We start from the raw sequence: 15968 nt of genomic DNA on the forward strand, positions 1-15968 counted from the left end.
TACAGGGTTTAACCAGTCTTTGGTGGGATGCTGAGGAGAACAGCCTTCTCTCCTGCCTCTCCACCAGGTACCTGCCGACCTCTTGCGGTGGGGTGTATGGACACCTGGAAGAAGTAATGTCCTTATTGCTGAAGTTTAAGCCCGCACAGCCTATCCCTCTAAACCCCAGACAGGCTGAAAACTGCTCCAGAGAAAGAACAAAAATTACTTTACAACACCGTCACATTGTTTTCTCAGTGTATACTGCTGCATTTTAATAGTTTCAGGCATACTCAAGCTTGAAAATCCAAATTCAAAGGGTCTATGGGGAAACAAGACAAGGTCTGGGGCACCCTGAAGCCTCCCTCAGCCAGTAACATTTTGCAGAGTTCAGATAAGTAATCCTAGCACAGTGCTGGTTTCTTCCTCAAGGAATAAATCTTGCTCCCAAGAAATTAGAGACAAAATTGCCTTTTACTGCAGGCCACTGGGATCTCTCTGCAATCCGACTCTCAACATCTTATCAGCAACTGCATATATTCTGATTTAAAGCCACTGTTTTTCAATGACAGCTTTTTTTTTCCCCCTTCAGGAGACATGATCTCCTAAGTCAAACCTTATACCCAAAGGAGGCAGGTTGGCCCACGCTTTGCTCTACTATACTGAAGGTCGCTTCTTGCAGTTCCACAAAGAGCGAGAGTGACAAGAAAATACTCTCTCCCATTCAGAAGGAAATGCAGACATAGCGATGGTACGTTCATTGACATAGTTTAGCACAGGGTGCCTTACTGCATCGTGAAATGTTGTGGCTTTTATTGCACAGGACAAATACTGGTGGTTAAAATATGGTTTCATAAAGCATTAGTAATTAAGCAGATAATGAAAATTAACTGAGAGCAATTCTCCTTTGTTACTGCTAAGAACCCCCCCCCCCCATATTTTCAGTGAGATAGAGAGAGGAATAGAAAACTTTTTAAAGTGAATTTAATAACCCACTGCAGCTGATTAACACTAAGTCAGACAATTTTATTAGTACTGTATTTTCATATGTAAAGCCATTACCTCAGATAACCTCACATTCCTCTAAAAGCACTACTCCTTAAAAATACAAATTGCTCCCTCCGATTACTTGAACAAAATAAGAGGTGTGGAAGGTAAAAGAGGGGCTACTGAAGAAGAGGGAACAAACAATGGACAAAGGGGCTCTCAGGAATTTTTTTCTTTGTATTACTCGCACACATTTAAAACTTGCTCTGCTGCTGAATGACATTTTATTTTTCAAGCAGGTAACCTGCAGGTTATAGACACAGAAATATAGGTAGTTATTATTTGAACTGCATTATACTCAAGAATGGACTTGCACCCTAGTGCACTGACTGTATTACAAACAGGATTTAAAAAAATGTTTCTGTCCCAGTAGACCTTCACAGTCCCATAAAATTACATAAAGGCCAAATCTTGATGGTAAGTTCAACCCAACTCTTTTTTGGTTTCAAGTCACTCAGTGTTTTATATTATACCCTTGGGTTCTCTGTAGTTTCTTTCAGTAACAAAAGCATTTGGGAATCACATTATAAACAGTTCTGAAAAATTCAAAATGCGGGAGCATCAATTTATTTTAGACACTGTCAACCGTTAGAGAGAGAAGCAAAAGGAGGGGAGGGAGAGGTATCGTGAATGTGAAATGGGGGACAAATAGAAAGTAGTAACAACTTTTTACTTTCAAACCTGTCCGACATCCAAGTGAGAAGGGAAGTGAAAGGGGATTTTCCCAGTAAGTTCACTCTCCAGAAATCAGATGGTTGCCATGACAGGGAGGGAAAATGTCATTTTAGGCAAAATTTGCTGCCTCACTCACAGGTGCAAATACACATTCAAGATGGGCTGGGGTTTTGCATGTAAGCCCTTTTCTTTTGGCTCCTGGTAAATGGCAGCATGCTAAGCATGCCTGCTAAATGTGCCCTCCTGAGAGCTGCATGGGAAAAGAAGGATACTTGAAAGTGAGACTAGGACATCCAGGAAGCTGTGGGGAGAGATGTTTATGTCTTCATAGAGTAGCATGACAGTTATCAGCTTGAGTAGAGCCATGCGCTGTGCTCTAGATGTCAGTTTTTCCTTTCTCCTTTAAAATACCCTAAGAGGAGTCCTGCTGTTTGCTTCTCAAAGTGAGCAGACTGTCAAACAAACTATTTCATTTACCTTGACCCAAAACATGTTGACTGTAAAACATTTTTAAAGAACATAGGTGCTGAACCATTCCCAAAGAAATTAATATCCTTCTAAGAGCTGCAGGACACCCAATGTTGGACATCTTAGAGTTGGGGGGAGTATTCAACCTCACTGTTAATTATATTCCATCTTCATGTTCCATCACAGCATATCAAGGCCACTCAGTAAGGATGGATTACATATAGTTTTACTAAATTCACTTTACAGACAATCTTACCAACCAGTAGAGTCAAAAGCAGTGCTAGGAACAGCCCATGAGTGCTCTGACCCTGAGCTGCCTTTTCTCCACACACTCGAGATACTCTTATTCCTGTACTGCTTCTCTCATTCACTGTACATCTTCTTCCAACAATCAGTAACAAATAAATGAGACATGGTAGGTGTCTGCACAAGTTACAGAGCAACAGAGATTCCCTTGTCCCAGAGACACCTCTGCAAAGGTGAGAATACACCTGTTGCAGGCTCCTGTCATTCTTTGGGCCTTGGTGGGAAAAGGAGGCTGAAGAGAGCTGCTGTAAATTAACTCAAGTATTGGCCAAGGATCTACATGAGTGGTGCTGGGCAAGCACAAAACCTTGTGATGATGCTCTGTTATTTATGGGGAGGAAGTGCAGAATAAAATCTGTATATCCAAGAGCTGTCTCATACATGTCATAACCCAGCCTTGGGGATGAATCGCTTTGGGAGCTCAGTCTCCCTCTTCTCCCTTACTTGAAGCAGCCCACAGCAGAGATTTGTAGCCTGTGCCACCATCTAGATGCAGAGGGAGCAATGCACTGGCTGCCTGGCACAGCAGATCTCAAACAACTTAATTGCAAAGCCATGCTTGGGGATGCAACTTGAGAAAGATTAAAAGGAAGACACACCTTCACACACAAAGAAATAGTTCAGAATGCAAAGCAGGAACGTTCACTTCCCACAGGAAACATCTACATGCAGATTTTGAAAGAGGAACTAAGGAGAGCAAAATGCCGATTTCTCAGAGCAGTAACAACAATGGACTTTCTCAGCAAGCAAAACAAAGCAAGCAGCATCACTGAATGCTGCTGAACCTCCTTCTCTAACCTTCAGAAATACCACCCTGGGACTTTGGCCAACCTTTGCTTACTCTCTTGATTCCAGCAAACCCTCTGATTTTGGTATCTTTATTTCCTTCATATTCCTTACCAATCCACCCCGAACTGCAGCTGAGATAGGAGTTGACAAGAACTCACAAAACTGATCCTAATGGTGATAATGCTTTCCTTTCCCAACACTTTCACTGTCCCATATGTTTCCCCAGCTTAGGCTCCCCTTAGCTTCCTTACTTTCCATGGCAGTTTCCACAGCAATTTTCTCCATTTCTGACTGCAGTGCTCCTTCCATTTCTTAAGACTCTTTCCTTTCCCTCATCTTTTCTCTTGCTCAAATCAAGCACACAAGCATCCTTCTGGGTCTTTCTCCATCTTTCATCTTTGTTCCTTTTTCCAGGGGCCCCTTCCTCCCCAGGTGCTTCCTCCTGCATCTCTTTAAAATACTCCTTTGCCATTTTATTTACCAACCACAGATCATGCAAACCAGGATTTTCTTCCAAGAAAAACAAAATCCTCCAAAAGGCAAAACCAGCATTTACCACTAGTCTCAAGCACTATAAAGATGTGGGGAAGTGATCTCTTCATTCTTTCAGACATGTGTCTGAGCATTCAGACTGTCTCTGTTTTTGATACTGCTCAGATCAGGCTATTGTAATTCCAGCAGCCTTCACATTCATCCTCCCCAAGACTGGTTCTTATTAGCCCTAATTTGTTACTTAAAAAGCAGTCTCATTAAGAGGCCCAACTTGAATCAGAAGTCCTGTTTTTGGAGAAATTACAAAAATGTTCAGTAACAGATAGCTCTTAATAAAAGAAGAATTTTCATCCCAAACAAGCAGACAAATGAAGCATAATTGCTCCCACAGGCACAGAGAGACTAAGGGACTTGACCATCATTGGAAAAAGTGGTTGTGGAAAAGCACGGGACTCACTGAGTCATGCTTTTCTAATCTAAGCTCCATAACCAACAAAGCATGTCTTCCTTTTCTTTTAAGCAAGCAAGCAAACTCATTTTAACCACCCCCTCCTCCAGGTAGATGCTCACCTATAAGTTGCCACCTTATTCCATCCCCCAAGCCAGCTCCCTCCACCCCACATTTGAGCAGTGAAAAGTATGAAGGTAACACCTGCGGCTGCAGGAGTCACCTTCTCTCTTCTCCTCTCTTTCTTTCCTTTTTCTTGTAATATCACCATGATATGTTTCTCTAAGCTTTTTAACAGTATTTTTATATCTCTTAAACAATAGCAGTAAAGCAATAAATATATCTTTAATATAAGCAAAAGCAGAGTTACAAGTCGCATTGTCCATCACTAGCACAGAAGAAGGAAAGAGGTATGAATGTTGTTCTGTCTCGGTACTTTTAATCTCTTAACGCTGAACAAGCTGGCAGAGATGATCCAGCTCAAATATAATAGCGGACCAGAACTATTAAGAATATTGCAAAAGAAGTCTCAAATCCAGAAAAATAAAGTAATCCAACAGCTGTGATTGTGCATGTGAATCTTTCTCCTGATGTGCTAGGCATGACTGGGGAAGCAGCTAATTACCGGTCCTTCTTTGCACCATGGGGGGAAAACCTTCAGAACTTGCCTGAAGAAAAGAATAAACAAAGAAATAACAGTGTTTGGATGTGTCATCTGTAACTTGAGAGGATGGAAACAGCATCTTAGCAGTGCTCCAAATGCATTTCAAACCAATCAAAAAAAAAAAAAGAGAGAGAATAATATACAAAAGATATTTAATTACTGTAATCCAGAGTCTAAAGCCATGCTGCACCAATATATTGCTAAACTGTTCAGGATGACTGACCTGCATAAGATTAGCAAATCTTAAAATACTAACAAACTCCCACTGGATTAGTCACAGGGATGAAAGATGAAGAAGTTTGAACATGAGCATTTGAAAGGTGCCCAGTGGTGACATGGCATACCTAAGTCAGGTCAGAGGTCTCAATTTTGTCCGACTCAATCTGCTGATACAGACACTTTCTCTAAAAGCAGTATGACAGTCTCAGGTCCTCTGGATCTAAACAGCAAAAGCACAAGACAAACACACTGTAGATGTTTAAACAGTGATTTAAAAATGACTGATGAACGCCATTCATGCTGTTATAAAACCACTTTATGATTTCTACACTCGTTGCTTTAGGTGCTTCACCTGACAGACAGTTGACTGAGTTCAAAGGAGCAGCAGTCACCCAGTCAGCAGGGGAAAAGGTGGAAAGGGAAGGAAAGAGCAATGCAAGAACTTTCCTGAAGTCACCGACAGGTTAGGCAGGGGACTTGGGGATTATAGTAGAGCAGGGGGGTTGGACTAGATGATCTCCTGAGGTCCCTTCCAACCTCAACCATTCTGTGATTCTGAGATAGTACCCCGGCCTTTTTAAGAACTGCTGACCACTCCTTGTCTTGCCAGCTTTCTTAACAGCAGCAGTACGACATCTCACTGCCATTTGCATGGTTACAGAGCAGCCTAGGTTTTGGCGATTTGCTAACCAAATCTACACGTGTCACATGCTTTATTACTCTAGCAATCAGATGATCATTTGTCAAATGGGACCATGGTAGTAATGTTGGCTTGAGAACAAGAATACTCAGATGAAATAGCTGCCAAAAGCATAAGTTCTCTCTCCTCTCTTGCTCCTCCCAGCCACTATCTCACACCCAACCCTGTGATTCTTTTTCTTTCCTTGTGCTGGATCTATCTATCTGCTTCTTGCTGAGTGAGTTGTCTGACTGGTTAGGGGAATGAAAGAGTTCAGGGAATGGCTGGACAAGCACCAGAGCTGCCAAGCAGCAGAACTGTGTGGCCAGGACAACTGGGGAAGATGAAAGGAAGAGGCACAATAACTTCCCCTTTTGGTGGCCGTGGGGAGCTGCTATATCAGTTCAGGACACATTTGCTTTCATCCCTTCAAATACGCTTCCATTACAATGTAACGGTAGGGTTTGCGCTGCTGTGGAACTTGTCTTGTCATGCTGACCCTAGAAATGCTTGTGGGTTCCAGGGCAGGTGATACTCATGACCCAGCTAGTAGGGTTTCAACTACATGAAAAGTTGGGAGAGGGCTAGAAGTCCATGTATTCTGGCATGGATTTAACACGCAATATAAAGAAGGGTATCCTAACTCTAGCAGGGGCTAGAAAGCCAGTGGAATAAATCCACACCCTGATGCACATCAGACTGACCAAGTAGAGGAGGGAAGAGATCAAAGTACAAGAGGAATTAGTAAAGGAAAAAGCATTACAAACACATGCATACATGCAAAGCAGGAAAGATGCATAAAAGTGAAAGGAATATCTGAAAACTAATCTTCCTGTCCCATAAAGCTTCTGTCAAAACAAAAAGGTAAAAAAGTCCCCTCTTAGGTGCTGAAAAAAATAGAGCAGGATTCAAAAAGCAATCTTGACTAGTTTGACTAGAGGCATGTGCTGTGTTCTCGATCATGCCAGCTCTTTCTTCTTCTTTTAAAATACGCTAAGAGTAGTCCTCCTGCTGTTTCTTTCTCAAAGAGAGCAGACTGCCAGACAAACCATTTTCAAAAGGAAGAAGCCTCAACCATTGAGAAGACACACACAGTGTCCTCCAGCTTCCACCTAAGACTTTTATTAATGAAAAACACTTCAAGTGTAGGCTGCTGTCAAAAGAAGATGCCCTACTCTCCTTCTGCCCCTTCCTTGTGCAGTGCCAGCTAAGGTGCAGCAGCAGGATGGGTCTGATCAGTGACTGAGCCAGCTGAAAACCAAGTCACACCCATGCTACCTTCCAGCTGGATAACTCCCCTAACCTACCTGACCCCATGATCACTACTGGTATTAAGGCTTCTTTGTGTGGCAACCTGTACTTTGATCAGTACAAGGCATGCCCTGCCACCTAACACAGCCCTGCAACACAGTCACAGCATGAACCTGTGCCATTCACCCAGGGACTCTGCCAGGCAGGGGTGCAAGTCCGGGGCAAGCAGGCCAGTTGTGCCAGAATGGCTCTCTGCCTTGTGCCCAGCTGCCATGTCTCATTAGCAGACAAGGAGAAAGAATTGCATTAACCGCTTTGCTTTTTATTTGCCATGCAAGCAATTGTAATTAGGAAACAGAAGCCAGAGAATGAAAGGGAGAGTAGCACATGGGCACGGTCTGCTTACAAAGTAATCTACCCTAGGAAATAAGAAGAAAGCTGATGTCCTCTGGAGCCTCATCATCTTCTGCTTGCTTACATGCCAGTAACTGAAGCCCTGTTAATGCCACAGAAACTTGGAATAAGCAAGGTTAGAAAAAAAAAGAAAAAAGTGTGCAAATATAAAGGTCTAACATTTCACCTGTTTTGTGAAACAGGTGTTAAGTAAGTACCTTTTAAAAGACTTTCTGGAGACTTTAATGACTAGAATTAAGGGAGGTTTTGTTTCTGCAGGGGATATTTTAAGAGGCAGACAGTTAAGTTGCACATTTTTACAAGCCCTGTGTGAACCACTGGCCCAGAACTGTGCATCTGAAGGACGCCCTCCTCCCTTCACATTACACAGGAGATAAAGCACAACTTCAGCATCTGGTTTCTGACGGAAGCTCATTTTCAAAGCAGCTGCTCTGATATCATAATTATAACATTAACAGGTAGCAAGCCATTAAAATGGGGAATTAAGATGAATATGGCTGATACTCACGGATTATTTCTTAGATTAAATGCAAGTGAGAAATATTCATGGTTCAGTAATTGCAATAACACTACACTAATAGCTTCCTTCAATTAATTACATTCTCAGCCAAATAAAGCCTCAGCGTGGCTGATCACAGCAAAGCTGAACAGAGTCTTCTCTGCCGAAGCAGCAGTGCTTTGGTTTCAATAGCTGGCATTCCTGAAAGGAAGGCGAGTGCTGGCAACCGTATCCATTTTCCTTAACAGCTCTTTCAAAATACAATAATGAGGTGTGGCTTTCCTGGGCTCTCACCTGAAATCCCCTAACCAGGAAAGAGAACAAAATCCACTAACCAGGAAAGACAGCAAAAAGGATTGGACACAAGCTGTCTTTTCCCATTCAACCTTTAAAGACTAGATTAGATTTCATTTTAATTTTACAAAATGCTGCTTGTCAATAAGTTAGGTAATAGTACATCCACCTCTGCTAGTGCAATTTACGGTCAGCATCTCCTTTGCGAATTCAGAACTGCGTGTGGCGGACATCATGGCTATCTACATGGCTCCAGAGTGCCTCTGGCACCCAGAACGCTATTGCATGCCCAAAAAAGAAAAAAAACACAAAATAAAAGTCAGAAGAAACACATTTGTCGTGAAGCATTCAATACAGTTCTGTAGTTTTTAGATAGAAAAATGAAAAATAATACTGAACTTGAATCTTAAGTAATTTCTTAAACACAGCCCTATCTTTACACTGATGAAAGCTGTACTAATGAAGGACCAGTCAGAATTACACCTCTAGCAGAGAGATGAAAGAGAGTGACTCTCTTAATTAAAAGCTGAATCATGCTTAAATTTTCCACTTACAGTAGTTGCCAAACTGTTCTTTCCTTTATTTTGTCTAGAGTAACTCTCACATACATCTCAGCATAAAGCAGAAAAGTATATTATGGCAAAGTACTGTATTAAATGTTTGCATATCCACAAACAATAAATAGTCGAGAACCACGTCAAAAATTTCAACTTCCAGCATTTTTATTCATATAATGGATAAACCTGTGAGCCTAATACTTATATGTTAGGCATCATCACTATTGGCCTTTGGTTGTTAGGTGGAAAATTACACTGAATTCTGATGACATAGAAAGTAGAGTACTAGTCATTTTATCCAACATGTACTGTTAGAAAGCCAATAACATTGGTAACTATATCAATAACCTTAGTGCAGGCAGAACTCAGTTTTGCCCATTATTAGGACTACCTGACATTTTGTCTTATAATACCTTAAAAACAAAGGAAAATAATCAACTGAGTTGATATTTTCCACCAGTCTGCAGCCAGATTTCCCACACTTCGTCACACCACTCAGACACAACCGTTTAGCCACTTCCATGAATGAGATAAGAGAAAAATCCACTGCTCTGCAATTTCAGACAATTCAGATGACCTTTCCCTGAGAAACTGTAGCATCTCATACATTGCAAGAGTAACTTGAAAATTGGCAGGTTGATGGATAGGCTATTTTGTCAGGGATATGCTCCTTATTCTCATGCAAATCCTCCCAAAGCTGGCCGAACAAAGAAAATGTGAAGGGCCGCTATGAAAAACACTTATGCCCAGGAGGTTTCCCAGAGCTGGCAGCTAAAGCGCCTGGACCTTGTGGTCTTGCTGAGAAAGCATTGTCCTGTCCCCATCGCTGTGCACGACCGGATGCTTGCACACCATCCACGCTCTAGGACTGAGCGCTCCAGCAGGGAGAGATGGGGACGGACCATGTTCATCCCACTACAGTGTGCTCAAGGCTACAGCACTACGGGAGCGTGGAATGGAGGACATGGAGTCTGACTTTCCCATACTGTCACCAAGACAGCACAGAGGAAGCAGCTGCCAGACTCAAACACAGAGAGGGAAAAAGGTAAACTGCTTCACTATCTTTAGGGACTATTGTGAAGACAAATCCATTAAAGACTCTGAAGTGACCAGATGTAAAACACAAAAATAAGTAAAATAGTACTTTTTAATAGACATAAGTTAATTTTTGTCTTAACATGACATTAGAGTAGTAAGGCTTATTTATATTTTAAAAAGAATTAGTTTGTCTTTATTTTGCTTTTTTAACTGACTATGTAAGAGTGAATGTACGTGCACATGCATGCTTGAAGAGAGAGAAATAGGGATAACCTACGTCAAAATTTTCACTATACTAAAATCTCCAGCTGGTAGTCTCCCTCAATCTCTCATTAAATAACTCTCCCCTGCCTCACAGAGTGAGTTGTCCTTATTACACAGAATTTGAAAAACAATGGCAAAACTCAGGGAAAGGGTTTTCCTTCTGCTGCTTGTGTAAAATGCGGTTTTATTATCATAAACAAAATGCTACAGCCACTTGCTGCTGAGGCATTTCTGGCATTGTCCTGGGACAAGCCAGCAGCCAAGCTTATATCTTGGCTAACTGTAAAATACACCGAAAAATGGGTTTTCATCACCGCCTTAAACAGCAGCACATTCACTAGCAAACCTCGTCATCACTTCACTTTTACCTAGTGTTAAAGAAAATAGCAAAACACAGAAAAAATCTCTGGACTGGAGCACTTTCAACAGCTTAACATCACAAAACAGTCCTCAGCGGAATTTGCTTAAGCTCTGAAATCAGGAAACCTTAGAGGCAATTAATAATTTACACTTGTGTCACCTTTCATTTACTACCCCCATCCATATTTTACACATTCATCAGCACTGTTTCACTTCAGTAGCAGCCGCACATTCCAGAAAACATAGGATTGGACTGATACTATGGTTCAAGGCGTTCCTTTTAAATTTATTTTACTACCATTTGAGTGTTTCAATTACGTTCATGTGTTTATCTCCTCAGTATTTTCAGGCTTACAGTCAAAACATTTACTTTCATCTCCATCTTTCCCAGCTGCACCCTTTCCTTGACCATCCTACCAACAGGTCTTTCTGGAACACCTCATGAGTTCCTTGTATTTGATGTTTTGTGACACTCGAAAGACTCCTGACAACTTTTTCCCCACTACTGCAGCTAGTGCAGAACCACTTTCTGATGTCTAACTCAGTGCAGAGTGAGAATTAAACTCATCTTGTTTAGAATAAAAATCTGATTTTCATCACTAGCACCATATTAGAAACAATCAGCCCCAGTTCAGTTTTGTGTTGATTTATGTACGAGGAATCAAAAAACAGTCTCCACCTTGCAATGGATTTCAGACAAGGCACTTGCCTTCCTCTGCATGTCTTCAGCCTTTCTGCATGTCCCCAGGAGTTTCCGCCATGCAAATCAGGGCGGTTCAGTTCACTGTACTCCAAGGGCTGTCAAAGAGACGTATCTTTTGTCTCTCCTTCTTCAGATGAAAGTGAGATGCAATCTCTGCATGAGCACACTGCAGTGGCACGCAGGCCACCGGCATGACTAGAAAACCTTGGGTTGTACTCAGACGAGATCTGTGAGAGGCAGAGTCCTGCTCCTGGAAACACCCAGATACCACCTAGGGACTAAAGCCAGTGCCAGCAATCCCATCCCAGCATGTAAAATTGGGAACAAGCCGTAGCAGACAGCATCTGGTCCGCAGAGCTGGCAACCCGGTGACTCTATTTTATAACACAGTCCTATTACTCCCATTTTCCAAAAGAAGAATTAACCTCCTGACTCCACGTTCTGTCAAGTTTCCAAAACTTCACTCCCTCCTCCCAGGTGAGTTTTGATTTTCCGGCAGTTCTCAAGGACCCATCTTCCATTCACTCTCAGTTCCTTTCATTCAATGGCAGGTATGATCTGGTATTGCTTTTCTTGTACCCAGTGCAGTGTGAGTGCAAGCTCAGATTGATATACCCATTATTTCCTACTGCAACAACTAGACGCTATCCCTCTCCCACACCTGAATTTCACAATGGATTTATCCACAGCAGCAAGGTTGATTTGGAGACCTCTCATGGAGTAGCTACTGTTTATAATATTATTTTAAACTACTTATTTTGCTGTTCTCATCCACAATTCTGTTAAAGGCTTTTTTTTGTGTGACCATAAATATTAAACAGAGTTCAGCCAGCACATTTGTTTCTGATTTCAAATGTGGGTGGTAACAACCAGCTTTTTGTATAGAAAGAATAGGGTTCACAGGCATGTATTTTATTTAAATTGCTATTTTATTCCTTCCACCTGCATGCAGAACAGAGGAGAAAATTGGAAGCTCCATTTCCTGCAGTAGGCACTTTAGGCCAAGAAGAAACTCAGATGCAAAGAGAAAAGAAAGCAAACTTTCACTCCTTCTTTTAGGATATGACTATTCACAATAAGAACTAGCTAAAGTATGATCCACTAGTGATTTTCAATTTCATTATAAGATGCTTTGTATTTTTTAAGTTAATGTTTAGAGTTTCAACTACCAGGAGTCAAAAATAGAAAAAAAGTGTAATAGGTTCCTAGCACTTTCCAACAGTGCATTAGAATTATATGATTAATATCTGACATATGTTCCTTATTCTCTTATCTTCTTCCCTGTGCAGGGGGTGCCCAGTTTAGAAACACTTTTTCTTTTCTTTCAATTATAATTTAATAAGAATAGGATTCACCATGTATTTGTTAGAAAAAAGAGTGTCAAGGACATGTGCCCATCCCTGGAGGCAAACGTAGGATTCTGGTGGTTCTCACTTCCTAAGAAAGCTCAGTTCAGAACTGTTTCCCTGCAAATTTTAAATGTGGCTGTAATTAAAATTAGATATGGCAATGCAATACACTATCAAATGGTTATTTTCAAAAATGGCTGGATGGCCCTCAGATTCATTTGAGAAAGGTTAGGTGACCCACTTTGATTAAAAATGGGTGAGAAGTTGCATCACAGAAGGAACAGTTCTTTTCAGACAGATTCTCAACCTAAGATTGAGTATCCCAAACTCCACCAAAGGGAGGGAAGGTAAAAGGGACTTGCAAGGGAAAAGGGCTGTAATTTTGAATTTGATTTCAAATTCTCAGCAATGTCTAGCAGAAAGTAGGGACATTTTGATTTGCACTTGGCATAGCTTGTATCACTGAGGAAACTCATTAAAGCACTGTGTGCTATTTATTGATTCTCAAGAGTTGAAATCTCTGTGCTATACAGAACTGCAATACTGAATTACATATTGAGTTGCTACAAACTAGCCAAAAAGAGGATATTGTCTACCCGTATCACTTGCTAGCTATATATGCTTAATGAAACAGAACAAGAGAAAAAATGTTTTTTGGGGAACTACACAAAAGAGAGATTAATTCCTGCAGAGATTTTTTAAATTAAATTTATTCTGCAGATACATTTTCCTAAGCCAAACGGACACATACCTAGAGTAACAAAAATTAAAATTGGTGTTTCAGATGAGAACGAAGTTCCTATACGGCCTTTGGTCACCCAGCACCCAGTTCAGCACCCTCAACTTGCCTCTTACCTGCTTCAGCATCCTCAATCCTTAGTTGATTAAGAGGTCCCAGCAAACTTTTTGGTCAGTCAGTTCTGCTAGAGCCTCACATTCTGTTCCTTGGTAGTGATGTTTCTCTGAATCCAGCAGGGTGAACAGTAAACATAAGAAAGGCATATTTTAATGAACATTCCCCCCTCCCATTAATAAACCAGGACTGTTTAGGAACTGGGAAGTCACTACCAGGACTTGAATTGAATGGGAAGGAAGTGACAACTGGGGTTGGCCAGAGCGCAGCACAGGGGCTCCAGCTCTTTACTAGGGTCTTCCAGAGGTGAGAGATTGGAGTAAACTGCCTGACAACTGTCTAAACGCATTACATACTCCTTCAGCAGTGCCTGCTAGGCAGCAGGTACTGCAAGAGCTTTCACTGTTCTTGCCAAGCCCGGATCTCTCCTAGGTTTTTAAGGTCCATGAACACCATGCAAAACAGGGCATATAAACCACCATCCTGAACTATTTACAGAAACTGACCCAATTCTGCAATTCTTGCTCTCTGAAGTACTCCCACTGACTTTATTATAGCATTTACACCTTGATTCCTCCATGGTGCACAAGCAATGACAACCATATAGACTCAGTTCAAGTGAAAGGGGATAAAACCTCTGAAATGAAGTGACTTGAAGTCTTCTGTCCAATACAGGGATGTTTAATTAACAACAAGCTGAATATCTCTGCAAGACCTCTATAACTTTGAAGGATAGCCTGTAGCCTCCTGAGTGGAAAACCAGGAAAACTACTTCTGAGTTACAGGAAAAAAAAAAAAAAAGGTGATGATGAACAAGAAAGGTATGCAATGCATCCAAGGAACAAGATTGATCATGATAGATCTTTTTAAAAAGGAAGTATTAGATTCAGAATTTTTCAGCAGCCATACCTACTGGCTTTTTTGTATGCTAGCTTGAATTTTCTAAGAGCAAAACCTACCTCTCATTGCTTCATGGTGACTATTGATTTGAATAAGATGGGAAATTTATGATGTACAACTGGACTAAAGCAAGCTTCCCAAAGAGCAACAGACATGTTAGATTATATCCATACATTTTACTATTCAGATATTAGGATAGTAGAATGGCTATTTGGTTAGGGGAATAGAAACAAATAATATGGTCTTGAGCTGAGTAAAACTGGAATAAGAGCTGTGTCATGGATGTTTCAACAAAAATTATGATGATGCTGTAAAACAGTATAAAGTTGCCAATATTCCACAAACTGAAAAAAACATGATTTCAATCTCCATAGGAAAGCAAGCATTTTTTCCTCACTTCAGACTCATTCCTTTACCTCCTTCTGTACACAAGTATGCACACATTCTGATAAACTATAAAAGCCCTACTCTGTAATATTAACTCAGTTTTCATTGTATATAATAATCGTCACCCTTCAATAGAACATTTTATTTGTTGAATATCTACATATAGTACAGTAGACTCAAATATGAGAAAATATTACATTATGAATGCATACATTTAGCAAGAAGTCAGCTACTTCAGACAGCAGTGCAAATGTCCTCAGCAAGAAGACAACGCAACGATTACACTTTGAATGCATCTGTCATTCCGACATCTAGCTTTGCTTAATTATTTGTATAATGCTTTTATGGAACAGTTAGAAATATCCCAGTTTATTTGAACTGACAGTTTCTCACAGTGAGTCAGTGTTGTTATTATATAAGAACTCTAATAAAAGGACAGCATTAGAAGCACTGCTTCACATGTGAAGTTAACTGCAGGACAGCTTCATTGAATCTCATGGTCTGTCTTAACTCAAGTGACTGGCATTCGAGTCTAACCATCTTAAGATATCTAAATCTGTAGTAGGAAGAAACATACTGTTTCACCCTACCCAAGGGGCTGTTTTATGATTTGAATTGACCAGGAAGCAGAATTTCTGTTCAACAACAACCCACAGTTTTCCTGGAAGAATTTTTTCCTCCCTATTTTGAGGTAAAAGCCAAAACCACACAATTTTAATGGAGAGGAAAGCTGCAATAGTTTGCTTCAAAAGCACCAGGACATGCTCAAACCTGGACACAAACATGTAAATAGGACTAGGAACAACGGAGGTATCATCATTAAAATATTTCAAGTTTCCCAACTCTCTGATCTGAAATGAATGCGACATTTCATGGATATACAGATGACAGGGTAGTCTAAACTGTTTTAGCTGATCTATCCCCTAATAAAAAACAGAAACCTGGAGATCATTACTCACTGAATATGCAGTTAAAATTCACTGTGATTAACTGGAATTAGAGTTTCAGGGCTGAGTAAGACATCTATTTGACCTTATGTTTTTCCCCAAGAATATATTTACAATCTGTTTCACCTTGCATGCAAGCGTGTATAGTATACTAGTAAGAAAAATATAGTTTCAAAAGAAGCTATGTTGTTCTGGGCTAAATTTTGTTTTTAGTTACACGACACTAAATCAGAATTAAGTCCTGGACTTCGACAGAAGTATTTACATAAATCCTCTTAAGAGCAGAGCTTGTTCCTCCACAACTTTTTAGACTATTCTTAGAATGAGACAGATATCTATGTTTATTAAGACACAATCCACTATCAGTGATATCATATGCATTGTTT

The sequence above is a fragment of the Apteryx mantelli genome, chromosome 2 (assembly GCF_036417845.1).
Source record: "Apteryx mantelli isolate bAptMan1 chromosome 2, bAptMan1.hap1, whole genome shotgun sequence".
Lineage (NCBI taxonomy): Eukaryota > Metazoa > Chordata > Aves > Apterygiformes > Apterygidae > Apteryx > Apteryx mantelli.